The sequence below is a fragment of the Symphalangus syndactylus genome, chromosome 18, assembly GCF_028878055.3.
Source record: "Symphalangus syndactylus isolate Jambi chromosome 18, NHGRI_mSymSyn1-v2.1_pri, whole genome shotgun sequence".
Taxonomy (NCBI): domain Eukaryota; kingdom Metazoa; phylum Chordata; class Mammalia; order Primates; family Hylobatidae; genus Symphalangus; species Symphalangus syndactylus.
In genome coordinates this window covers 60,572,769-60,599,185 of record NC_072440.2, presented here as the reverse complement: position 1 = coordinate 60,599,185, position 26,417 = coordinate 60,572,769, and the positions used below count along the sequence as shown (strand labels likewise).

General features: G+C 50.4%; 1 long non-coding RNA gene across 4 annotated transcripts; it reads left to right on the top strand.

Annotated features, from left to right (window-relative positions):
• Positions 1-172: 172 nt before the first annotated feature.
• LOC129467751 (uncharacterized) lies at positions 173-19,417 on the top strand. Of its 4 annotated transcripts, XR_010116925.1 has the most exons (7): positions 174-249; positions 377-549; positions 875-921; positions 6,132-6,214; positions 8,442-9,848; positions 10,095-10,220; positions 11,059-19,417. It is a non-coding gene; the product is annotated as an uncharacterized lncRNA (long non-coding RNA). The 4 variants fall into 4 exon arrangements; XR_010116926.1 differs by lacking the exon at positions 377-549 and having other exon boundaries at positions 177-249; XR_008652460.2 differs by lacking the exon at positions 875-921 and having other exon boundaries at positions 177-249.
• The last annotated feature ends 7,000 nt before the right edge of the window (positions 19,418-26,417 follow it).

Here is a 26,417-nt window from a genome sequence, read left to right as displayed (position 1 = left end):
GTCCTCTTACTCCGGGGTTCAGGCTTCTGCGCCCCTGGTCCGCGGTCGCGCGCCGCCCCCGCGCCTCTCCAGCCCTGAGCTCTCTGCGGCCGAATGTGGCCGGGCAAGCGTTGCCATGACAGCGCGGCGGGTGGGGATGCGGGAGGCTGAGCGCGCCGGCCAGCTAGCCCCTTTGTGCGGCGGGGTTGGCGGAGTGCTCCCTCCAAGACCGGTTGCACCCCGCTTTCCTGGCCAGGACTCTGGGTGCGGGTAAGGAGGGGTTGGGTGTGGGGTTGTAGGGGCGCAAGGAGGCGGGAGGAGGGTGGAGGCGAGGGCCGGGGGTGGGACGCCTCCGCCCGCCAGCGGCTCCCGCATTAAAATTTCATGGGCGCTGCAGCAGCTACAAAGACGACGCCGGCTGCGCTCGCGGGACCAGAGGGAGGGAGGCTGCGGACGAGTGCGGGGAGGAGTTTGAGATGGGAGGCGCTTGCAGGGGCTCCCCCAGTTCTGCGCTGTGAGCCGGGGCACAAAGAGCCCTCTGCACTCGCGCCGCAGGACCGCGGACCCGAGGTAAGACGCCGCCCCATCCTAGCAGCCTTCCTTCCCAAATGTCCTTGTCCCCGAACGGGGAACAGCCTAATTCCCCAAGGCTGGGGTCGAGGGTAGGTCCCAGAGTCCCAGGGCTGGGTTCAGGGATGCAAACGCCGCCTGAAGTGTCCCGCATTGGATGGATGAAGAGGCTTTGCAGCCTGTAATTCTCAAACACAGCCAAGACTCTGGCTGGGATGGGGGGTGAGGTCAGGCAAGGGGAGGATGCTTTGGGAGTCCAGTGCGAATGGGGATCTTGCAATCATTATTATGACGGGGAACAAAGACCCTTTCCTTCTGACGACAGGAGACACAATTTGGGAGGTGGACCCGCAGACCTTCTCGGCCCACCAGGTTAGCAATTAACTGGCCAAGCCATGGGCAGAGCCCAGAGGGTCCCGGAAATGGAGGTGGGGGTGGGGTGGCGGGGCAGGGTCCTTGAGCTCCCCTTCCCTCATACTCAGCCCGCCCCCGCCCCAACCTTCCCAAGCCTGCCATTCCTTCACTTCTGGAACTCAAATCCCAGATGTCCGGCGTCAAATTTGGCTCCAAAAGGATGGAGAGGGCTGGTAGGTAACTCACCCTCGTTGAAAACAACAGTGACATCAGTTTATGGAGAGGTTACTCTACGCAGGGACGTGCTTGGTGCTTTGCAAGCGTTATCACAACAGTTCCACGAGGTGGTAAGAAACAACCCCATTTTAAAGATGAAGAAATGGAGATTCAGAGAGGGTTATCGACACATCCAAGGTCACACAGCCAGTGATTGTGAATCCAGATATGTAGGACTCTAAAGCCCATGTTGCATCTCCTAAAGGGTCTGGGGAGATCCCAGAACCCACCAGCTCGATTCTCCACCTCTCCTCGGCTCCAGGACACTCCCTGGAGAGGCTGGGAATTTGGGAAGAAGGGGCCAGACCTTTCCCCTCTTCCAGCGGAGGGCCCTGGGGTAGAGAAATTGTTTCTGGGATTGTGCAGGAAGAGGCCCCGGGGGCGCGCCCTGGATTCCCCACCCTCATCCCAGGCTCCGGATCCGAGGCTGCCCGGCGCCTGGGATTGCTGGCGCGCACACCCCACTGCAGTGCCGCCGCGGGGAAAACGCCCCCACCTGCTGCGGCGGGAGGGGAGGAAGTATGAGAGGGAGGACTGAGAGAGAACTTGAGGGAACGGCTTTATTTTTTCTCGGGGACAGGCTGGGACTGAGCACGGCTCAAAGCAAAACACTTGCTCTGGACTCAGTGCTTTGCAAAGCGCATTCCCATTTGGGAGCATCTGGGAGCGCCGCGATGGCCCAGGGAGGGAGGCGGGGGTAGACGCAAGGCAGGGATGAGTAATTCCACTTGACAGAGAGGGAAACCTGAGGACAGTGGTTCTCAGACTTTAGGGGCGTTGCTTCCAATACGCAGATGTCTGAGCCACGTGGCAAGGAGGATGAGTCAGCAGGTTTGGGGTGGGGCTGGGTATCTGATATTTACTCAGACCTCCTCATCCTCATCCTGCAGGTGGGCAGATCCTTGGTTGAGGGAAGAGTGCCCCCACCTCGCCCCTCACCCTTCTAGGCAGAATCATCCAGCAGCCTGGGCAACCATTTCCGGACACTTTGCCAGCTCCTAGCTTTGTGTGGCATTGAATTGATCCCACTCTAAGTTTGGTTAATTTCATGTTGAAAGCATTTTATGTAAACACCTTCCATGTCCCCCATGCCCGCCTATTTTACTATTTAGTGACCCTTGCCATTGAGAACTGTTCTGAAATCTACTCATTTTAAGCCTTAACTCCACTCCTTAACAGGGGAGAGTGGTGAAGCCTTCACAGTCCCCCAAAGCAACCATAACCCCTTACTGCCAGCTTTAGGAGAATCATTCTCTATGCTTGCATTAAAAATGAGAATTTTGGGCTGGGCACGGTGGCTAACACCTGCAATTCCAGCACTTTGGGAGGCTGGGGCGGGAGGATGGCTTGAACCCAGGAGTTCAAGCCTAGCCTGGGCAACATGGTGAGACCCCTGTCTCTAAAATAAATAAGTAAAAATAAATGAGAATTTTTATAATTTTTGCTGATTTTAAAAGACAAATTCAATAAGTTTAATAAAATGCATGATAACTATATAGGATTTAGAAAAGACAAAAGAAGAAGAAGAAAACTCCATTTTCTTCTTTTTTTTCTATTTCTTTCTTTCTTTCTTTTTTTTTTTTTTGAAACAGAGCCTTACTTTTTGCCCAGGCTGGAGTGCAGTGGTGTGATCTTGGCTCACTGTAACCTCCACCTCCTGGGTTGAAGTGATTCTCATGCCTCAGCCTCCCAAGTAGCTGGGACCACAGGCATGTGCCACCACGCCCAGCTAATTTTTGGATTTTTTGTAAAGCCGGGGTTTTGGCATGTTGGCCAGGCTGGTCTCAAACTCCTGGCCTCAAGTGATCTGCCCGCCTCAGCCTCCCAAAATGCTGGGATTACAGGCGTGAGCCACCACACCTGGCCTGAAAACTTCATTTTCATGTATTTCTCTCTGGTATATTTTCTATTATTGAAATTGGCTGGGCACGGTGGCTCACGCCTGTAATCCTAGCACTTTGGGAAGCTGAGATGGGTGGATCACCTGAGGTCAGGAGTTCGAGACCAGCCTGGTTAACATGGCGAAACCCTGTCTTATTAAAAATACAAAAATTAACTGGGCTTGGTGGCATGCGCCTATAGCCCAGCTTCTCTGGAGGCTGAGGCAGGAGGATCGCTTGAACCCAGGAGGCGGAGGTTGCAGTGGGCAGAGATTACACCACCGTACTCTAGCCTGGGTGATGGAGACTGTCTCAAAAAAAAAAAAAAAGAAGAAAAGAAATTGCATTATATGTATACTGCTTTTGAAAAGTTATATCGGATGTGTTTCTCCACGTTATTAAGACCTTTGCAGAAATCATTATGAGCGATTTCAGTGTTTCATGGAGGAGATAAACATGGTCTACTTCGTCAGTTCCCTATTGTTGGTCCTGCTAGTTGTTTCCAATTTTTCTTTTCTCCTGCGTCTTCATTTCAAGGTCCTTTCTCTGGCTGTGATCCATGCTTCTTCCCAGGGCAGGATTACACTCTTCGAATTTACTTATTCATCAAGGCAGTGCAGAGTGGTGGAAAGAGAAGCAGCTGAGAGTTACGCAGGTCCGTGTGCAAAGCCTTCTCTCCACCTGTGTCCACTTCAGTCAGGGAGTAATCTCCCTTTTCTGAACCTCAGTTTCCTCATCTATAAAGTGGCAATCACAATCCTGGTTTTAAAAAGCGGCCGTGAGGCTATGAACCAGTGCATGTTCGGTGCCCTGTAAGTGCTTAATAAAGCTAGTGAATGCTATTGTGCACTCACTGGGCGCCAGCTGAGTTCACTTACGTAGCACCTGAGTCTTGTATGGATACTTAGTGATTTGCTTGTATTTCTGTTGAGGCTGCTGGTTCGTCTCCTGGGTGATTATTAGCCTGTTTGAGCAGCAGTGTTTCTGGGACATTGGGTCCATTGTGCAGATTCAACGGGCTGGTGAATAACTTGTAGGCCAGTCCTTTGTTTCAAGAGGACCCCTTCCCTTGTCTCTGAGGCCTGACTCATCTGTCAGCTCGAGCTCCGAGGAACAATAGCCAGAGATTCTCAAGGGCAGAGGTGAAGTCTGGCTGAGAGTGACATCTGTCTCCCTATCCCATCCCATTCTGATCAGATCAGATGAGGCAGGTGTCCCCTTATCCCTTGTGGTGCCAGGTGGACCCCTCTGGAAGCTACCAGATGAGTCATGGAAGGGAGGCGGGTGCTGAGCTATTGTATACTCAAAGGTGTGGAGGAGATGGTGAGTAGTAACTAACCCCAACTACCACTTTGTTACCGTTTACCAAGGTTCTTGCTGAGCGCTGCCTCGTGGAGACTCCACGATAAGGCAGGGAATTAGGCATTGCAGGTGAGAAACAGGTTCAGAGAGGTGGAGTGATGAGCCCAGGGCCACACAGCGAATTAGCTGCGGAGTCAGGATGTCAGCCCGTATCTAGTTTGACTTTGAAACATGTGTTTGTAACTACTACACTCTGCCACTCTCCTAAAAGTGAACTCAATCATTTGCCTACAGACTGAAAGCAACCGGAATAAACTGAACAGAGATGATTTATCAATCATGGGCCAGTTTTCTCACAGTAATAGTAATGCAGATGGCCATCAAGTTTGCATTTTACATTTATCTTCCTTGGATCTTTTCTCATTTAATCCATATATATATGTATACATGGATCTGCTCTGTCACCCAGGCTGGAATGCAGTGGAGCAATCGCGGTTCACTGCAGCCTCTACCTCCTGGGTTAAAGCGGTCCTCCTGCTGCAGCCTCCCAAATAGTCACAGGCACAGGTACACATAACCACGCCCAGCTAATTTTTGAATTTTTGTAGAGGCAGAGCCTCGATCTGTTACCCAGGCTGATTGTGAACTCCTGGCCTCAAGCAGTTCTCCTGCCTCTGCTTCCCAAAATGCTGGGATTATAGCGTGAGCCACTGCGCCCAGTCCCTGCCCCTATTTGAACACAGCTTCTGCCTCTTTGGGGTCCAACAGGCCTGTTTAGAATCCCGGTTGCCTTATTTTCTAACTGAACCTCAGTTTCCTCATCTGTAAAGTGGGGATAATAAAACCCAGCTTGTTTTGCCATGTAGATAAAGACACTCCCAATTAGGATCTGTTCTTAATAAGTGTTAGTTTGCTCCCTTTCTCTTCTTCTTGGTTTTCTTTCCTCTCTCTCCACCACAGGGTTTCCCTTGTTTGAAGGAGATTTAAATTCCGAATTTCCTCTTTTGTGGACATTGTGTTTGAATTCATAAAGAAACAGCGCTTTATCCTCCTCTGCAGAAGCATCTGCTTCCCCTAGCATGTCTCCTGCGAGGCGCATGGCACATTTTCATTATTCCCTGGAGCTTCCGTTATCTCTGTGTGCTGGCTCATCCAAGGCAATTTGGGCCAACATCTCTTGTACGTCTCAGATCTCTGAGTAGTCATTTTATTCCAGAGTCAGGGAAAAAGACCAAAAACCCAGAGGGATTCTAAAATGCAACAAATGTATGTTTCCCTGGCAGCTGCCCATCCATTACTAAGAACAGTACATGCTGTTTAGGGGGAAAAATGAATATCTCATGGGTAGTGTTAATGAACTGTGTGGTCAGTGATAATAATGATGTGAGAAAATGGTAGAATTCAAGCTAAGTCTCATTCATCTTCTCATTTGATCCTCATGACAAGCCTGTGAGGTGGGCGCTATTATTATCCTTAATTTGTGGATGAGAAGACTGAGGCTCACTGTGGTAAAGGACTTGGTCAAGGTCACACAGTTTGCCGGTGGCAGAGCAGCACAGGAATCCATGCCATAAAACCCATTTAGGATGTATTGGTTGACACTGGCCTGAACAAAATACCTCCTTGTTTCCTGTTTTGCTTTTGATCTGCATCCGAGGAGATCAGTTTTGGGAAACGCTGTGATTTGAAACAGGACCTTAGCATCTATTCTCCACTGTACCCACAGGTATGTATTTATTCTCTCACTCCTGTCTCTTTTTCTCTTGACAGTTGGAGGCATCTGTCTACCCATGTGGTTCCAGACACGTTCATGTGGCCACCGTGACCTGGTCGGCATCACAGGAGTAACCAAGGTGATCCTCCCTCTCTTCCTGTGTCCACTGGGGATGGTAGAGACCAGCTTCATGCTTTGAGGTCAGATCCATCACGAAATCCGTATGTCCTGAGACCTCCTGAATCTTAGAGGTGGGAGAGACTTCTGATGACCCTCTGGGTTCCAGTTCCCCAATCATGGCTTTCCCAACTGACCTTGGCTTGCAGTGGGTGGTCTGTGTGGCCTAGTGAGAGCTGAGAAGATGAGGCCCTGGTGCCCACAACCGGTTCTTTGTGCGGCCTTTGATCTGGTACTTTTTAGTTCCAGTCCTCTTTCATCACATATAAATGAGTTTTGCAAAAATAACTTTATTGAGGTATAATTTACATACAAGGAAATGCACCCATTTAAAGCACACATTTCAATGTGTTTTGACAAATGTATACACCTGTGTAACCATTGCCACAATCAGGATGTAGAACATTTTCATCGTTCTAAAATGTTCCCCTGTATTCTTTCCCAGCCAATCCCCTCTCAGCCCCAGCCCCAGCCCCAGCCCCAGCCCCAGCCCCAGGAAACCACTGACCTGCTTTCTCAGAAGTAGATGATTGGATTCTTTTTTTTTTTTTTAATGTTCCATATATATATGGAAGCTTCTGTGTTCAGCTTTTTTTTTTTTTTTTTTTTTTTCTGAACGGAATGCTTTTGAGGCTCATCCTTTTTTTTTTTTTTTTTTTTTGAGACAAGATCTCACTCTGCTGTTTGGGCTGCAGTGCAGTGCAGCCATCTCGGCTCACTGCAACCTCCACCTGCCGGGGTTCAAGTGATTCTCCTGCCTCAGTCTCCCGAGTAGCTTGGATTACAGGTGTGCACCACCACATTCGGCTGATTTTAGTATTTTTAGAAGAGATGGGGCTTTGCCATGTTGGCCAGGCTGGTCTCGAACTCCTGACCTCAAGTGGTCGCCTCGGCCTCCCAAAGTGCTGGGACTATAGTTGTGAGCCACTGTGCCCAGCTGAGGCTCATGCTTCTTGTTGCATGTCTCAGTAGTTCAATTCCTGTCCTGTCCAATTTTATTGAGGCATAGTTTAAATGTCATATAACTCACCCATTCAATGATTTTTAATAAATGTACCAAGTTGTGCAACCTTCACCATAAATCAGTTTTGGAACAGTTCCGTTACTCCAGCAAGCTCTCTCATAACCATTTACTGTTCATCAACATCCCATCCCTAACCTCAGGAACCACCAGTCTATTTCTCGTCTCTGTGGATTCTCCTTTTCTGGATATTTTGTATAAATGAGATCATACAATATGTGTTCTGTTGAGCCTAGCTTCTTTCCCTCAGCATGATGTTTGTAAGGTTCATCCATGTTGTAGTATGTATTAATAGTTTGTTCCTTTTTATTGATGAGTAGATTCCGTTGTGTGGATAAGCCAGACTTTGCTTTTCCATTCATCAAGATAGGGGATTTTAATTTGATCAGTGCTGCCTAACTGTGGTATATACATATAATGCTACAGGATAAATATGGCTTATATTTCTGGAACATAAATATCACACACAGATTTACTTAAAGTTTAAATCATTGAGTGGTGAAAATAATTTTTGGAACATGTACTGTGTGCCAGGCACTGGCTAAGCTTTGAAAATCATTAACTTTGGACAGGCGTGGTGGCTCATGCCTGTAATCCCAGCACTTTGGAAGGCTGAGGCCAGCGGATTGCCTGAGGTTAGGAGTTCAAGACCAGTCTGGTCAACAATGGTGAAACCCCGTCTCTACTACTAAAAAAAAAAAAAAAGTTAGCAGGGCGTGGTGGCACGCATCTGTAATCTCAGCTACTTGGGAGGCTTAGGCAGGGGAATCACTTGAACCCAGGAGGCAGAGGTTGCAGCGAGCTGAGATCCTGCCACTGCACTCCAGCCTGGGTGACAGAGTGAGATCCTGTCTCCAGAAAGAAAAAGAAAGAAAGAAAGAAAGAAAGAAAGAAAGAAAGAAAGAAAGAAAGAAAATTAACTTTGAGTCACACATCGAGTACGTGGGGGTGAGAGAGCCACAGTTTCCTCCAGGTTTCTCTGGCCCCAAAGCCCATGCCTTCCTTTGTACCCTCTAAGACGGTGTCAGCTTCACCCAGGAACTAGCTAAAGGTCCCTTGAAACCTCCATCACCTTATTAATATCATGACTCTAGGTCCACAGAGCCAGGGGAAAGGGTCACTGTGGATCAAGCCAGGCTCCTCTGAGCAGCCCAGGGTCTATTTACAGACAGCAGCAAGTTCCTGGGACTGAGGAGAGAGAAGGGAATTTCCAGGTTCTTCAGGACGTTCACAACCACACTGGGAAGCATCCTTGCAGATAAGTATTTAAACTTACCAGCCCATAGTCTACCAGCCTGCCCTCTTCTGGTCTGTGCAGGGAAGTGTAGTATCTTAGAATACCAAAGTGGGAGGGGAAATGGGTGATGTAGCTCATTCTCTTTTCTACCTCTATGGAAGAAAGAAAGAGCCTGTCCCCATTTTGTGGGGTCCCAGAACGGGTGATTTTCACACTCCACATTTGACATTAGGGCTAGTATTTTATAAACATCACCGTCTGGAACTTTTGAAGGCTGAGTTAAATGACTTCATCTTGTGTACTTGTAGAACTGCTATTAGAAGGAGGCTGGGGACACCCGGATGATGTGAACCAGCTCTTCTCTTCTCAGTTTTAGCATTTTGTGATCATATTTATAAACCTTGGCTAGGGCTCCTTGGCCTTACAGTTAAGTGAAGACTTAACACTGTGACTTTAGATGTATTTTTCTCAGTGCAAGTGTCTGAGTTCATCTCCAGTTCTGGACTCGTGGCCCCCACTCCCAGGTGCTGACAGCAAGCTCTGAAGATGTGCTGAGAGGGCTCCCTGACTCTCCTGACTCAGGTCTGCCAGTTGATGAAGACAGCATAGTTGTTACCAAAAGCAAAACCTGGCAGATGGTCCTAGGTCAGGATTAGTGGTCATTCTCTGGTATTCTCCAGACTGGTGACACAGGGTGGTCTTAAAAGAGTCCTACTCCAGCCTCTGGCTCCCCGAATTTCCTCTGGTGCATGGGGCATCAGGAAAGGGCAGGGGAGAAGGAGGGGGAGCAGAAAAATAACGGAGGCTGGGCAGAACAGCCCCTTCCATTTCCCATCCATTGCTTCAAACAGTGGGTGATTATTGTGCACCTTGAGTGAATGTCAAGGCAGGAAGGGTCCCAGGGCCACCCAGTGTGGCAGGAGCAGAGCTGGGATCAGAATTCTGGATTCCTGACTCTCCGTTCAGCTGCAGTTCAGCTGTCACCAAGCTGCTGACTTTGTCCTACTTTCTCCCGGGTCGCATTCTGCTGTTGTTGGGAAACAGGGAGTGAGTGAAGGGAACCCGGGAACCCCTCTCCCCTCACCTTTTAAGGATGTTCTAGGGTGGAATAAAGGGAGGTTGAGGGTGCGGTGCCTGGGCCCAGCCTCCCTGGCTCCTGGTCCTTCTTTCTTCGGCAGGGAGTTCTGGCAAGGCCTGGGCCTGGGGAGGGGCCTGGGTGCAGTTTTCTCCTGCGGTGTGGTTGGCTCTTTTGTCTTCCAGGATGGGCCTGTGGGGTCTGTGTGGGAAAGGAAAGAGCTGGGAGCCTGGGCTGCCTGTGTGTCGGCTGGATGCTGCCAGGTAAGCCTGGGAGGGATGTGGGGAGGGAGGGAGGGAGGTTACATGGAGCTTGGTTTCATGGGGGTACGTTGTCCTCCCACCTGTGCCCCCTCCTCAGGCCCAGAATGCTCCTGCTCGTGAGAAGACGGCCAGGGAGCCAGGAGGCTGGAATGCTTGCCCTGTGTGGTCTTGGTGGGAGTGGGTGGGATGGAATCAAGACCACTGTGGGTGAGCTTGAGCAGAGAATTTAGCATTTCCTTCATTCAGCGCCGGCATGGACCAAGCAACTTCTCTGAGCCAGATGCTGGGGACGCAGAGGTGAACCCAGAGACGTGATCCCATCTGCTCAGATCTTCATGTCAGAACACGCTTTATTACAGTCTCGGCAAGGGGGTGAGCTCCTCGTCCTGGGAGCAGTGTGTGTGCGTGTGTATGTGTGTGCATGCATGTGCATGTGTGTGCATGTGCGTGTGTGTGCGTGTGTGGGGGTGTGTGTGTGTGCATGCATGCATGTGTGTGTTGGGGGTGGTGGTGTGCAGAGATCCTCCCAGTGGGAATGTTGTAAAATGAAGCCATCAAAGGCCTCTGAAGGTCCTTCCCACCCACTCAAACCCTTGCCCTGTCTTCACCCATGATGCTCCTGGAGCTTGCTATGGGCTCCCTTTACTGCTTTTCCTCTGGTCCCCTGAGCTAACCCTGCCTGGTGGGGTATTCTCAGCTTTCATTGCTTCCTCTTTTTAGGAAACTTTTTTTTTCCTTTTTCTCACAGACAGGATCTCACTCTGTTTCCCAGGCTAGAGTACAGTGTTATGATCACGGCTCACTGCAGCCTTGGCCTCCAGGGCTCAATACATCCTCCCACCTCAGCCTCCTGGGTAGCTGGGACTACAAGTGCATGCTACCATGACTGGCTTATTTTTTGTAGAGACAGAGTCTCATTATGTTGCCCAGGCTGGTCTCGAACTCCTGGGCTCAAGTGATCCTCCTTCCTCAGCCTCCCAAAGTGCTGGGATTACAGGTGGGAGTCACCATGCCTGGCCTAAGTTTCTTCTAAAAATTTTTGATGTCCAAAGCCCTCACTTCCACCCTGTGTGTGTGCTGGGGGCATGAGAGAGAGACTGGGGGGATCTCTGAACATGTGTCCCCTCAGATGCAGAATTAGGCTGGGGGGATGTGGGAAGTTGGGGATGGAGGCTGTGGCCTCATCCTCACTCCCTGTGTTTCCCTCCAGATGGCTCCATCTGGGCCGCATCTGCGACTCCTGGCCTGGCCTTCTCTTTGGACCTCGGTGACCCTGGATTCTGGCCACAGTGACTTAGTGGGCAGACTCCGGTGGTTTTCTAGCCCGCTGGGTGACTCCCTGAAGATCTCGTCCTCTTCACAGCTGTTGGGATGGAGCCTCCCGTGGATAGGAACTCTTCCTGGTTGATGCTCAGCAGACGACTGGATCTGGCTCTGGAGGACGGCTCCAGGGGTATGCGGGAGGCCTGGCAGCCCACTACTCCCTCCTCACCTGCTCGGGCCCTGCCTGCTGGGCCCTATTGTCTGGGTCTGGGGACCCTTTCCTGACCCCATGTGAACTTGATTCCTCCTCGCGTTTCTGCCGGTGACCAGACAGAGCCTGGCCTGGGCCAAGGCCACACTGACCACATTGTCCCCAAATCTGCGTCTCAAAGGACCCTACAGGATGGGGACAGGAACAGGGATGGGAGTCGGGGAGGGGCTGTCAGGCAGAGGGCAGATGCAGCTCCTCGGGTGGCGCTGGCTGGAGTCCTTTGTCTCCATTTGCTCAGTGTGTAATTGTCACTTTGTTGGTGGCTTCCTTGGTGGGGCTTTTCCATGCTTTTCCTCTCCCTGATGGTTACAAAGAGGAGACAGTCAGGATCTGGGAGGAGCTGGAGCCTTCCCCCTGTGCTGTTGAACTCTGGGAGGGGCAGCTAGAGGGGCTGAGAGTGCACCATCCTGAAAAGAGAGGGTCTTTAAGAGATAAGATCTAGGCTAGGGAAATTCACTTGACAGAGACAGGTGGCCCTGGGTTTTTTTCCTGCCATCCAAAGGGAACCAGTCTTACCCAAAGGCTTGAGGGGTCACCTTAGCCCAGTCTCAGGACACTCTTCTCTAATCAGATCGCTGCTTCTAGCTGCACTGCTCCTGGATTCTGTTCTTGGGGAACAGAAGGTGGCAGGACAGGCCCCACAATCTGCAATTCCAGCTCCCTCCAGAGGGGACAGTCCCAGGGTTTGCAAGAGAGCAGCTTGTGGCCTCCCTTAGGCAAGTTTAAAAGCCAGATGTCCTTTTTCCCAGAACGAGGAGTGGTGTGTACTATTCATCAGCTTGGGCTGCCACAGCACCATGCCACAGACTGGATGGCTTAAACATCAGGAATTTATTTTCTCCCAGTTCTGGAGGCTGGAAAGTCCGGATCAAGGTGTTAGAGCTGGTTTCTGGTGAGGCCTCTCTCCTTGGCCTGCAGGTGGCACCTTCTCGCTACGTCCTCACGTGGCCTTTTCTCTGGGGAGAGGGACAGAGAGCATGAGCAGGCTCTGGTGTCTCCTCTTCTTATAAAGACACTAATACCACCATATTAGGGCTTAACCCTATGACCTCATTTAACCTTAACCCCTTAAATGTCCCATCTCCAAAAACAGTCACATAGCAGGCTACTGCTTCAACATATGCATTTGGGGGAGGGGACACCATTCAGTCCTTAACAGGGTGGTCACCGCAAACATGGAAAGTCAGAACCATCTCCCCTTCAGAATTCCCGCCCCCACCCAGGGATGGGGAAGAGGAGCAGAGGTATGGGAAGCAGACACGGAGAGTGGCAGGTACCATGCTGGGGTGGCTCGGGAGTGCTTCGGAGGACATATGAAACTGTCAGGGCTCAGTGAAGGGAGGCGGAGCCCCTGGGAGAGCCGTGTCCTGAGAAGGGCCTGGGCTACAACCCTGGGCAAGTTACTTCACCTCTGAGCCTCCGCTGCTCTGTGAAATGGAAGGCATGTGCTCACCTGTCAGATGCAGGGAGGATTCTGTGAGATTGTGTGCCTAGCACAGTGCCTGACTCCCAGCAGGTGCTCAGTAAATGCTCCCATCCATCTGGGAGTATAGACTTAGGGTTTATGTTTTGTTTTGTTTTTTTTTTTCTCTTTTTGGCTCTCTGGACTTTAAAACTCAGCATCTTCTGAACCAGAGGCATTTCTGATTAGCCCTTCCCTACCTATTTTCCTAATATCACTCTAATCAGCTTGGGGAGGTGGCAGCATTTCATGGCCTCCATAGTAACTCACAATGCTTCCTGGGGTATTCTACTCTCTCATCAGCACTGAGCACCTACTTTTGGGCCCTTTCCCCTGCTAGCCATTTGGGGGAAATACAGGTGAAGAGTGGCTGGGGTTCGAACCTTTAGGATTTCACAGCCATGCTGGATGGGATAAAACCAGCTCACATGGAGAATCAGAGAATGGACAGTGCCATAAAACAGTCTACTGAGGCACAAGCTCTGAGTGCCTGGGAAGTGGTAGAGAGACCCCAGAGAGGGCTGCTGCAGTCTGGAACAGCTTGCTAGCAAGCTGTACCAAACAGGGCCTTGAAGGATGAGAAAGATCTGGCTGAGATGATACCCGACCCTCTAGGGAAATTCTTAAAGTAAGTTCTGGGAAATGTCATTGCTCCTTCGAAAAACAAACAAACAAACAAAAACACACAAAAAAAGCAGGTTCAAATTCAAATTCCGCTGCACTACTGAAGTAGTGCAGGACTTATCAGAACCTTTAAAATGCTAATGGCAATTTCAAATACTCAGGGACAGGGCATAGGATGAAGTGTTCCTTGACTTTTATGGCCGTAGAATCCTTTTCTCATGGAACATCGTTTAGAACTGTGGGAGATGCTAGGCTGGGGTTTCTATGGGAAAAGTACAGCAGTGATAGAAGATGGTATAATTAGGGTACACTTAGGTGCTTTGTAGCATTGGCTGAAAAGGAAGCAGATCGGGAGTGCGTGGGGGAGTCTCAACTTGGTTCCAGGAGCCAGGCCAGCTTGATGCAGGTTTTTTTTTTTTTCTAATGGTGGGAGGGCAGGCCAATAGTTGGAGCAACTAGAGGCCTGACAGTCGGTGATGGAAGAGATGTCTACTAAGCACGGTTGTCAGATCTTTTGCGGAGAGATGCTGGTGTGCGTGTGTCTATGTCAGAGTGTAACAGGATCCAGCCCTCTGGGAAGGGGCTGACCAGAACCAGGCAGGGGGTTTCTATCCAGGACAAGTAGGGTCCATTTTCAGGGGAGCTGAAATATTTGCAGGGGGTGCTCTGAGACCCACAGCCAATAAACAGGGAAGCAACATGCTTTTGGGCAGGGTCCATGTGGTTAGGGTTGATTTTGATGGGGCTGGGGGGCTTAGAGGTAGACCCCCTGCCCTGGTCAGGCCCCACTCCCTGGCTGGTGGGGGCGGGAGGCCTCTGAAGCTGCAGCTGGAGGGGCCGGGGCAGTGTTGCATGGTGTGATTAACCTACTAACCCAGGGCTCAGCCGGGACGCTGTGGCGTGTGACGAGGTGCCTGGCCTTCCGCCAACCAACTAACCCACTAACCAGGCCCGAGCATGCCCTACTAACCACCCCCCCCGCAGCCAGATCCTACTAACCGTGCAGCTCATGGGCCTTTCAAGGGGCTGGGATAAGGGGGCAGCCCAGGCTCCAGAAGGCTCTGCCTATGGGCTGGGATCTTTGTGCAGACCCACGTTCCAGGACAGAGAATGCAAATAAGACTCACCGACTCTGCCACTTCCTGTTGAGTGAGTTTGAGTAAGTCACCTCACTTCTCTCCACCTCAGTTTCCTCAGTGGTAGAATGCGAGTTCTGATACCTTACAGGTTGCAGTGAGGATTCCCGTGAATATAAGGGTCTCGGCACATGGCAGATACTTTAAAAAAAAGTATGAGGATGGAGGAAGGCCCCTCAAACCTGGTTGAACACGTCTGCTGCCTAGGCCCTGGCCTCTCTGGGTGTTCTGCACACAGATCCTTCTGCCTGGGGCAAGACACTTGCTTTGAATCCCTGTCACTTCCCCACATTCTTCCTCCGTCTCAGCTTTCTTTTCTGTAGGCAGCTCTTTTGTTCGATTACTAACCCGTCTAACTCCTGGGGTGCCTCAAGTGCACCCCGATCATCCCTTAACAAACTAACGGACCTGCGTGCGTTCTTCCTTTTCTCTTAGCGACTCCTGTTTGTGTCTGCTGAGGTGCCCTGTCCGCTGGTGCTGTGCTCTGACTTACTAACCCAGCCCCTACTAACCCTGTTTTCTCTTCTTACTAACCCCAGCCCTGCCGAGCTCTGGGCTCCCCCCGGGGGCTGGTCCCCCTCCTTTTGGCAAGCAGATGACTTGGGGCTACTGGCCCTGTAGACAGATGTCCCACTTTGCTGCCCCATATTGGCTATTTGTAAGATCACAGTCCACTGGGCCAGGTCTAAGGCAGGGGATGGCCCTATTAACAAGACTCAGAGGAGGAAGAGGTGGTCCTGTGGATGGGGGAGGCTGGACTCTGAGTATGACATCTCTCCTATGTGCAGAAGTCTGGTTGCCACTGGGAGTAGGTGGGACCAGGGAAACCTCTAGGACGTGAGTGTGGAGGCCTGTGGGTCTAGGCTCTAGACTGTGGAGCTCTGAGCTTTTGTGTCCTTCTCTGGAAGGAAGCTGGGGAAGAATCTTCTCCATTGTTAAGTGACAGGGATAGAAGCTGTCCTGCACAGGAAGTCACGAGGGGGGCGTATCCCACGAGGAAGGCAGAAGCCGGTGCCCGTCACCGGAAATTAGCAGAGGGGCGTGTCCCACACCGGAAATCAGAAAAGTGGAGCCTTTCTTACACCGGAAGTCAATGAAGCGGGTCTTTCCCACGCTAAAATCCACTGAGTGGAGTATTTAGTACACAGGAAGTAGGCCAGAGAAACAGTTCTCATATTTGAAGGCCGGGAAGAGGGACATTTCTGACACCGGAAGTCAGTGAGAATGCTCTTTCCCACACAGGAAGTCAGCTAGAGAGCCCTCTCCCCTCTCTGGAGCTGAGAGAGGCTGGTTTCCCCCACCGGAAGTAGACATAGGGCCGTGACCGGAAGTCATTGGGAAAGATCCGTCCCACTCCCGGAAGCTAGAGGGCGTTAGTTGTCGGGTTGAAAAGGAGGGTGGGGAGGTGAAGCAGCTTTACCCCAGGCTCGGAGTTTGCAGGAGAGAGAAGTGGGGAGCAAGAAATGAACTTCAGGGGCTCACAGGGTTCCCACAGATGCTCAGGCCGGCCAGGAATGCATCTCTGGCTCTCTGTTCCCACCCACGTCACTGCCTCAGCCAGCCTCCCCCAGAGCCCGCCAGCCGCTAAGCCGGGGCCACACCTGGGGGTGATTTCATGCCTCACCTCCAGTAGGCACCTTGGTTTCTTTGGGCTAATCTCTGGCTCCCTTGCACTAACTCTTGCTCTCACCCAGCTAATCCCTGCCTCACCCTGACTGCCCCAGGGGCTGACCACTAACAACCAACCTGGCCTGTCTGGGGGTTCCAGGCTCCTGGCCTGGCCTTACAGGCTCTTAATTAACCTTTCCTTTACCTTGACTAACTCCTGCCTTCCTGGTCTGTTCCTTTCAGCAGAAACTAATGGCTTGTGGATTTTTTTCTCACTAACAACAGGTCTAACATTCCTTGTTACTGTTAACGGCTTGGATGTTGGCATGGCTGGGAAGGGGCTAACACAGGTTTGAACTTGACTAACACAGGGAAAAGTGTAGCTAAGAATTTTGGACGTGGTGGCTGCTCTGAGTCAGAGCAATCAGAAGTCAGTAAAGATGGTAGTTTTCTAAAGGAGGTGCTAGGGCTCTGGTGTGGATCAGGCCTGATGGAACAGTGGTACCTACCAAGGTGGGGTCACTAGGGCTCTGGTGTGGATCAGGCCTGATGGAATAGTGGTACCTACCAAGGTGGGGTCAGAAGTATAGCCAGTCTTGCAAGGTTTTGGCCATTGGGCATATCTTCACTCCTCATAATCTGCATTTGGTTTCAGTTCTTTAAAAAATATAGCCTTATAGCTACAATAGTTTGCACAAGTAGATGCAGCTCGTATAAACCTTAAAATACCTGGCTGGTGTCTACAGAGCATATGCCATTTTGTATAGAGTCACCCGTCCCCAGGCCAGGGTCTAGAGTCTTCATTTTGGGGACTTTGTGTTTTGGAAATTCTAGGACCTAAAGCTTTAGATCAGAGTATTCAGAAGGGTTATAACTCCATCAGTCATTTACATGTTAGTAGTATAAATTAACTGAGCTTCCTCTTCTAACTTTTAGCTCTTCTAGCATAAACTCTTCTGTGCAATTTAGCTGCACCGAGGAAACGGGAGTTTTTCTGGAACGGACTTTTGATCTCTTTAGACTGAGGGAACGTCCTTTGGGAGTAGAGGGGCAGGGAGCATACACCAGGGATTCCAGGTGCGGGTAAAAGGTGGCACTAGTTCATGGTTTTGCTGACTCAGTCTGGTAGTCAGAGTCTGCAGGAGAAGACAACTCAAGGCAGGGCCTGGAGGATTGGATCAGTTTAGGGACAGGTCAAAGGCTGGCTTAGAGACCTTAGAGGCAGGTTGCTTGGGTCGTTGAATGCTAGTCTGGTGCTGAGAGCCTTTTCTCCGGCAACTGTGGACTCAGCTAACCAATTGTAGTTGGCAGTGGGGGCTGAAGGGTGATCCAGAGGCCTGAGCTGCAGAGGGCACAAGAGAGAAAAGATGTTTTAGGAAGAGCTTTGAGAACATGCCTTGGCTGCTGGCAGGGACCTTGGATGGGGTAGTCTACACCCGGAAGTGCCTGCCTGCCATCCTCTAGTGGCTGCCTTACTCCATTTCACTCAAAGCAGGAAGCTCAGAAACATCTCCTATTCCGGAAACTCCTCTTTGTTTAACTGCAAAGATTTGATGCTGCTAAGGATCTATTATGTGCCAGGCACTACTCTGGGCGCTGGGACCTGCACCTGGGCTTTGTCGTCATGGTGCTTTTATAGCCTAGTGGGAGAGTTGGTGAAGTAGATAGTGATTCAGTGAGATGGGTGTTATGATGGGTCAGGGGTCTGTGGGAGCACCAAGGAGACAGACAAGATTGATGTGCACCTACTCTGTGCCAGGCGTGTGCCAGGTATTGGGGACGTAGTGACAGTTAAACACCATTTGGTCTTCAGGAGCTTTAATTCTAATGTGTTGTGTGGGTACAGGGGGGTGGAATGGGGACAGAGAGACACCTAATCCACCCTGTGGTGGCTTTCTGGAGAGGGAGGCATCTAAGCTGAGCTGTGGCTGGGTGGAGTGTGGGTGGGGATGAGTTCCAGGCAGCCAGAGTGGTGGACACCAGTTTCTGGGGATCAGAGAGGATCCAAAGAGGTTCTGGAAGGTTCATGTGGAATGTAGCAAGAGATAGAGGACATGGACATGGTGCCGGGTCTGGTTGCTAAGGAGTTTAGATTTTATCCTTAGGCCTTGGGGAGCCATGGATATGATCTGAGAAAGGGAGTTAGTGGATTTGAGTTTTAGGCTGGCCATTTGGCTTTTCCAGCCCAGGTGGAACTCAGAGGAGTTTGCAATGGGCTCTGGCCACGTTTTAGACAACTGAGCAGAACTTTTTGAACTAGGAAGACCCTTTGGTCCACCTTTTGATAAACAGAATCCATACGTGTCTACCTTAGTTGGAAGTATCTCTGCAACGACTGGAAATTAAAGAGGACCAAGGTGAAAATAAAGGCTCGGAAGGGGGGCAATCTTGAAAACATGTCATCCCATGGTGGTGGGAAGCCCGTGGAGAAGATCAGGGGAAACACAGTCATAGGCTGCAAGTCTACAAGAGAATTCCATTGGGGAGGGAGCCCATTTGTCATGCGTGGCTGCAAGGGGCAGATACAAGCATGGAGTAAGCTCGCAAAAGCTGATCCTGGTCCCAGAGAGGGAAAAATATGCCTCGGTGGGTAATGAACCTTTTGTTCCCAGAGGCAGAAGGATTGGGACTAGGCCAACATAGAGATTGGTGATGGTTGTGAGAGTCTAAGAGTGTGTGTGCATCTTGACAATATTAGAGGAGGCTGAGCCCAAGCAGGCACATTCTCTTCACCCCTCCCTCATTCAGTCTGCTTTTGAGTCTACTGAACATCAGGCTTGCTATGAGCAGGATCTTAGAGCTGAGGAATTGGCCTCCCAGTCTGAACAGGTGTTGCAATCCTTTCTTAATAGGCTGTGCTGTGGACCCAATGTGAGGGCCGTGCTTGTGTAAATGGTGACATATTGAGCTGGGGGATGCTTTCGGGTTGGGGGGGGACTGGTTCCATTCCAACAAAGGCCCTCTTGAGAGTCTATCCAGGGACCCATTGTTTTACTTTAACAGACCAGAAAAGATGTTTGTTTTCCATGTCATTACCCCCAGGGGATGCCGAATGTGTGGGTAGAAATTTCTCTGTAGATTAAAAATCAGATTTTTACATGGATTCAGCAAAGGAATGTCACTTGGATTTTTGTTTTCATCCATGAACGTAGCTGCTTCTGTGTAAAATGCCATTTTGCTATTAAAAATCAATTCACACTGGAAACATGACTGTGGCGTATGAAGCAGAAGGGACGTGCTGTTTAGGGGAGGGGGGCAGCCAGTGCATTTTCAAGGAGCAGGGGTGGGCTGTCTCGGTGAGTCAGCCTTTCCTCAAGAGTGACCCTAGAAGTCAATATAGGGTATTTTATTTTTTAATTTTGGTGAAATAATCATAACATAAAACTTCACCACCATAATAATTTTTAAGTGAACATCTTAGTGGTATCATTCACATTGTTGTGCAACCATTATCACCATTGGTATTTATTTTTCTTTTCTTTTTTTAGAGATGAGATCTTGCTATGTTGCCCAGGCTGGTTTTGATCTCCTGGTCTCAAGCGATCCTCTTGCTTCAGCCTCTTGAGTAGCTGGGACTGCAGGTGTGCACCACTGTGCCTGGTGGTATTTTTAAAAAATAACACTTCTTTATGCCTAGGGCAGTGCTTCGAGAAATCCAGGTTCTTATTGCCAGGGAATTTTTTTTTTTTTTTTTTTTTTGAGACAGTCTCTCTCTGTTGCCCAGGCTGAAGTGTAGTGGCGCGATCTCGGCTCACTGCAAGCTCCGCCTCCTGGGTTCACGCCATTCTTCTGCCTCAGCCTCCCGAGTAGCTGGGACTACAGGCGCCCACCACCATGCCCGACTAATTTTTTGTGTTTTTAGTAGAGACAGGGTTTCACCGTGTTAGCCAGGATGGTCTCGATCTCCTGACCTCATGATCTGCCTGCCTCACCCTCCCAAATTGCTGGGATTACAGGCTTGAGCCACCGCGCCCAGCCTACCAGGGGGATCTTGTACTTCACTGGGGAGGCAAAGAGTTCCTTGGTGACAGAGAAAAAGATAGAGTTTAGTGTGTGGTCATGAAGGACTGGCAAATATAAACCACACACATTGCCATTCTTCCCTTCAGCATCCTTGACAGACATTGCAAGTTCATTGCTTATCTCTCTTTGGGAACTTGGGTGCATTTTCAGGCTCTTTCTCAGAATAGTGTTCTGGGCAGCCAAGTTTTAAAAGAACTTTGGAGTCAGTCTTAGGATTGAGACTACTGATAAACCTCAGTTTGAATCCCAGCTTTGCCACACACCTGCTGTGAGATCTTGGGGATGACTGCCCTTCCCTGAGCCTCTATCGGCTCTGTAGAATGGGGAGACCACTCCCACCTCATAGGGCCATTGTGAAGGTTCCCAAGGGTTCTTGCAGAGCTGAGACAGCACTTGATGCCCTGCAACTGTTCCCTGAAACCTCATTCTATGTTAGCACCAGATGACGAGATTGGGGGCCAGAGGTGCTCTGTTGGAAAGGAGGTCAGGAGGAGGTGGGGTGAGGGTGGGGGCAGTAAGGGATGGCTTTCTGAAAGAATCGAAACTTGAGGGGAACCTTGAAGGATGGGGAATAGTCAATAAATTAGGAGAAAATAGCGATGGTGCAGGGCATTTTGGGGTGGCTTCTCCAAGATTCATTGGACTGGTTCGGTAGAAGATGAGGATATTGATAGGATATTGGGGTGGGGGCAGGGTGGACACTCCAGAGGAGGTTACAGACTGAGGTAGGAAATGGAGGCTGATCTGTGCAGCAGCGTTCAAGGCGTGGTAAGAAGCGTTGGGAATCTCCCACGGTTGGGAGAACTTGTGAGCCCCCCCTGCCCTCCAAGGACTACAAGACCCCTAACAAGGAGAGAGCTTCCTCCCAGTCCTCCTTTCTCTTCCTCCTCTCCCTCTCTCTGTTCACCCAGCAGCTGTTTACTGAGTCCTTCTTGTATGGTGGGCACTGCCCTAGCCTCTGGGATGCCAGGTTGCTGGTCTTTCTGTTACCAGTGCACCTATTTGTTCTCGCCTGGGTACCTACCTTTGCACTGGCCTTTCCTATCATCTAGAATGTATGTCCCTCTGCTTTTCACATGGCTGACTTCTTGGTGGCTCTCAGCTGGACATCACTTGTTCAGAGAAGCCTCCCCTGACCACCCTGTCCACAGTACTCTATCACTGCAGTTCTCAAACATTTTGGCTTCAGGCTCTTTACACTCTTGGCGTATGACACATAGTGCTAGCTGATCGCCTGCCTATCTTTGAGAACTTGGGTGCATTTTCAGCCTTTTTCTCAGAAAAGTGTTCTGGGCAGCCAGGGCCAGTTGCAGGTTTTTTTTTTTTTAAGGCATTGTGGATACTGGCCACTGACAAGGCTCAACTGGCCCCTGCTTCATTCATTCAGCAAAATGTTGTTGAGTCCTACTGTGTGCCAAATACAATGCTGGGTGCCCAGGGCACAGCAGACAGGCATCACCCCTGCAGAGTGCAAAGCCCAGGAGAGGCAGCGAATGAAAACTAGATTTGGATGGGGGACAGGGACAGAAGGAAGCCATTGTAGAGAGACTCTGCCATGTTGTAAATTAAAACAGAGACGTTTTAAAAAGACTTGTTTATTAATTCATGGAAAAATCACAATAACAATAATAAACCCATTGCATATTAACAAAAATAACACATGCTTTATTACGAATAACCGTATTTTCCAAAACAAAATAAATTTAGTGAGAAGACAGCATTATTTTACTTTCTTTGGGTAAATCTCTTTAATGTCTGGCTTAATACAAGACAGACTGTGTTGCATTCTGCTACCTGCTTCTGCATTCAGTCTGTTGCATATCAGTGTCGTGTAGCTCCTGGAAGGGAGTCCGGTCCACTTTGTAGGTGTTCCGTGGCCCCGCCAGAGCTGTAGTTCACAGGAGCGACCAGGAGATGGTGGTGTTGCACCAAACCCTCGCTGCTTATTCTTGGAAACTGAGTTCCTCTCGGGCATTTGGGGCTGGATGCTCTATGGGATACTCTGGAAATCACAGAGTTTAGGGCATTGAGTAGGACTTGGCAGGAGTGGGACAAGGATAGGGACTGGAGAGAATGCAGCTGAGGACAGAAACTCTGGAAAAGCACTCTTCATTTTTGCCGAGGGCTCGTTTTCTTCTTTCCCTCCCTCCCTCCCTCCCTCCCTCCCTCCCTCCCCCCCTCCCTCCCTCCTTTCCTCCCTGCCTCTCTCCCTCCTTTCCTCCCTGCCTCCCTCCCTTCCTCCCTCCTTTCTTCCCTGCCTCCCTCCCTTCCTCCCTTCCTCCCTTCCTCCCTTCCTCCCTTCCTTCTTTTCTTTCCTTTCTTTTTTTTTTTTTCACGGAATCTCACTCTGTCACCAGCTGGAGTGCAGTGACACGATCTTGGCTTACTGCAACCTCTGCCTCCTGGGTTCAAGCGATTCTCTTGCCTCAGCCTCCCCAGTAGCAGGGGTTACAGGCACCTGCCATGACACCTGGCTAATTTCTGTATTTTTAGTAGAGCTGGGGTTTCACCATCTTGGTCAGGCTAGTCTTGAACTCCTGACCTTGTGATCCACCTGCCTCGGCCTCCCAAAGTGCTGAGAGTGAGCCACCATGCCCGGCCGAGGGCTCCTTTTCTTAACAGAGGTCAAGCCAAGTGACTTCCCCTCTCTAAGCCTCAGCTTACTCCTCCACAAAATGGGCAAAGTACGACTTTGGCTTCCATTCCACCCTACCACTCTCAGCAGGGGTCACTTTTTTGATAACACTGGCGTTTTCAGCAATGCAGGATCCCCCAACCATCTCCCTCTGAGGCCTAGAGTATTCTAAGAACTCGCTGATGCTGTGAGCTCTTCCTGCAGGCAAAACCGTTTCTTCTCTCTCCACCTCCAAACACATCTTCATTCACCTGGATTGACTTAAAGTGGCCGGTACTGTTTTCCGAGTGTTTGCTCTTTGCAGGCTCTGTGCTGAATGGTTTGGACACATTGATACATGAAGTGCTCAGAAATAGTTTGCAAGTTTCATTACCACCCCCGTTTTATAGGAGGAGGCACTGAAGCTTAGAGAGGTGAAGAAACTCACCCAAAGACACACTGTTGGAGGATGGAGAAACCTGGATTCAAGGTGGTCACCACACCCATGGGGCTGCATCACCCCAAAATGCTGACTCCATCTTGTAGGATCGAACCCAGTTACTCTCTTTCTATGCTGGTTTCTCTCCTGTCACTCCTTCTCCCTGCAGGGTGTTCATTGCCCTCGGGGATCTGAGCACAGTTTGTGATTTCATATTTATTGGCTCATTGACTGCTCCCCTGACTGTGAGCACCACAAGGGTAGGGGCGATGTCTGCCTGCTTCACAGCTGTACACTGGGTACCTAGTACTGCACTTGGCACAGAGTTGGGAGTCAACAACATTTTATTGAATGAATGAAACAAGAGCCAATTTGGCTTTTCTAGTGGGTGGTGTCCAGGCAAATTAGGGAGTAGCCAGATCCACCTCTCACTGGTTATGTGACTTAGGGCTGATGACTTCCCCTGTTTGAGCCTCAGTTTCTCCATCTGTAAAATGGGAATAACTGTGTTCCTTTCTTTTTCTTTTTTTTTTTTGAGACGGAGTTTCACTCTGTCGCCCAGGCTGGAGTGCAATGGTGCGATCTTGGCTCACCGCAACCTCCACCTCCTGGGTTCAAGTGATTCTCCTGCCTCAGCCTCCCGAGTAGCTGGGATTACAGGTGTGCATCACCATGCCCAGCTAATTTTGTATTTTTAGTAGAGACGGGGTTTCTCCATGTTGGTCAGGCTGGTTTCGAACTCCCAATCTCAGGTGATCCACCCACCTCGGCCTCCCAAAGTGCTGGGATTACAGGCATGAGCCATCGCGCCCGGCCCAACTGTGTCCCTTTCAATGAAGCTACCAGGATTTGGCAAGAGAGCATATGCAAAGTGTTCGCATGTAATGGGCTCTCAATTCCAATTTCATGTGTTGGTGGTTTCTCTTGGCCTTGGGCAGGTATGGCGCGCCAACAGGGTTGGGGGAAGGCAGAGTGGCCTGAGGATTAGATGGGGGAGCAACAGGACCAAGTCATGGAGCAAGCTGGCCGGCAGCTCTGGCCTCTTTATCCTCTGAGCCTGCCTGTGGTGAGCACTCAAGAAGCCACAGTCATGGCGGCCCAGTCCCTACAGTCACCTCTTGCCTGGCCCATGGCCTATAAACAGGTCCTCCCCTGCAAAGCACCCACAACAGTGGCGGAGCCGTGTAGCCAGGGGGACAGAGACCCCTGTGGGGAGCTGGTGCTGTTCAGCCTGAAACACTAGCGGTTTCCTAATCTTCACTCAAGAGGTCTCTCCTGTGTGAAGGAGGCTTCCTCCCAGAGGAAAGCTCTGGAATGTAAGGAATGTGCCAGAGCCTCCAGCCCAGGCCCCAGGAAAGAGAACGTCTTGGAGGCACAGGGCTGAAGGGGCATTTTCCCAGCCATCTCAGGGACGCCAGGCCACCGGGGAGCTCATACCAGACATCACCTTCTGGCACTGGGGTCAGGCCTCAACCGCCTTGACGCTTCCCAGGTTCTCAGGCTGGAATGATGGAGGCCCTGTGGACTCTCACGGTCTTTGATTTCAGCCTTTCACCCGGCACCTGCCCCCCTGGATCTGGGGCCAGACCTGTACTTAAGACTGAAGTACAAAGAAAAATGAAGGTGGCTTTTGTCTGAGCCAACTGGAGGTGGGACAGATCCAGTGTCAAGTCTGGACTCCCGTACTGTGTTGCCTTGGACAAGTCACGTCAGCTGTCTGAGCCTCTGTATCCCCATTTATAAAACGGGGGTAACACTAAGATCTTCTTTCTGGGATGGGGTGAAAGGCCCCCATGTTCCTGGCGCCATAAACAGAAGTTATTATTGTTACAAAAATGGCTATAACAATATCTCCCATCCCATGTGCACCTCTTATAATGTGACTTGGACCCTTGTCCCCTTGAATCTAGGTGGGTTTGTGACTTTGGTGGAAGCAATGCTATGTGACTTCCAAAGCTAGTTCATAAAATGAGGGAGGTGAATACTCAGTCTTGGAACCCAGCCACCATGGTGTGAGGAAGCCCAAGCAGCTTGAAGAGTCTCATGTGGAGAGGAATCAAGGCTCTCACCCACGGCCTTGGCTGAGCTCCTGGCAATCCTGTGGGTGAACCATTTTGAAGGTGGGTCATCCAGCTCTATTTGAGTCACTGCAGTGGATACCGTATGGAGCAGAGACAAACTGTCTGCACCAAGCCATGCTCCAATTGCAGGTTCCTGAGCAAAATGATGGTAGTTTTAAGCCTCTAGGTCTTGGAGAGGTTCATTATGCAGCAATAAACAAGGATACAGTTCCTTTTAAGAAACAATTTTACTTCTGTCTCAGCTGAACTCAGGATCTTTTTTCCCCAAATCCTAGTCCCTTCCAGCATTTTCCATCTCAGGAAAGTGCCCCACTCTCTCTGGTTGCTCGAAAAAGGAACCTGACAGTCATCTTCCTTTCCTTCCTCAATCTTTGTTACAGCCATTGTCCAAGTCCTGTCATCTTACCTCCTAAATCTCTCTCTCTCTCTCTGTCTCTCTTTTTTTCTTTTCTTTTTTTTTTTTTTTTTTTAAGACAGAGTTTTGCTGTTTCGCCCAGGCCAGACTGCAGTGGCACTATCTCTATCTCGGCTTGCTGCAAGCTCCGCCTCCCGGGTTCATGCCATTCTCCTGCCTCAGCCTCCTGAGTAGCTGGGACTACAGGCGCCCGCCACCACGCCCAGCTAATTTTTTGTATTTTTAGAAGAGACGGGGTTTCACCGTGTTAGCCAGGATGGTCTCGATCTCCTGACCTCATGATCTGCCCGCCTCAGCCTCCCAAAGTGCTGGGATTACAGGCGTGAGTCACCGCACCCGGCCTTCTTTTTTTTTCTTTTGAGACAGAGTTTCACTCTGTCTCCCAGGCTGGAGTGCGGTGGCGCCATCTCGGCTCACTGCAATCTCCGTCCCCTGGGTTCAACTGATTCTCCTGCCTTCCGCCACTATGCCTGGCTGATTTTTGTGTTTTTAGTAGAGACAGGGTTTCACCATTTTGGCCGGGCTTGTCTCGAACTCCTGACCTCAAGTGATATGCCCGCCTCTGCCTCCCAAAGTGCTGGGATTATAGGCATGAGCCACCATGTCCGGCTCTAAATATCTCTTCTCACTTTA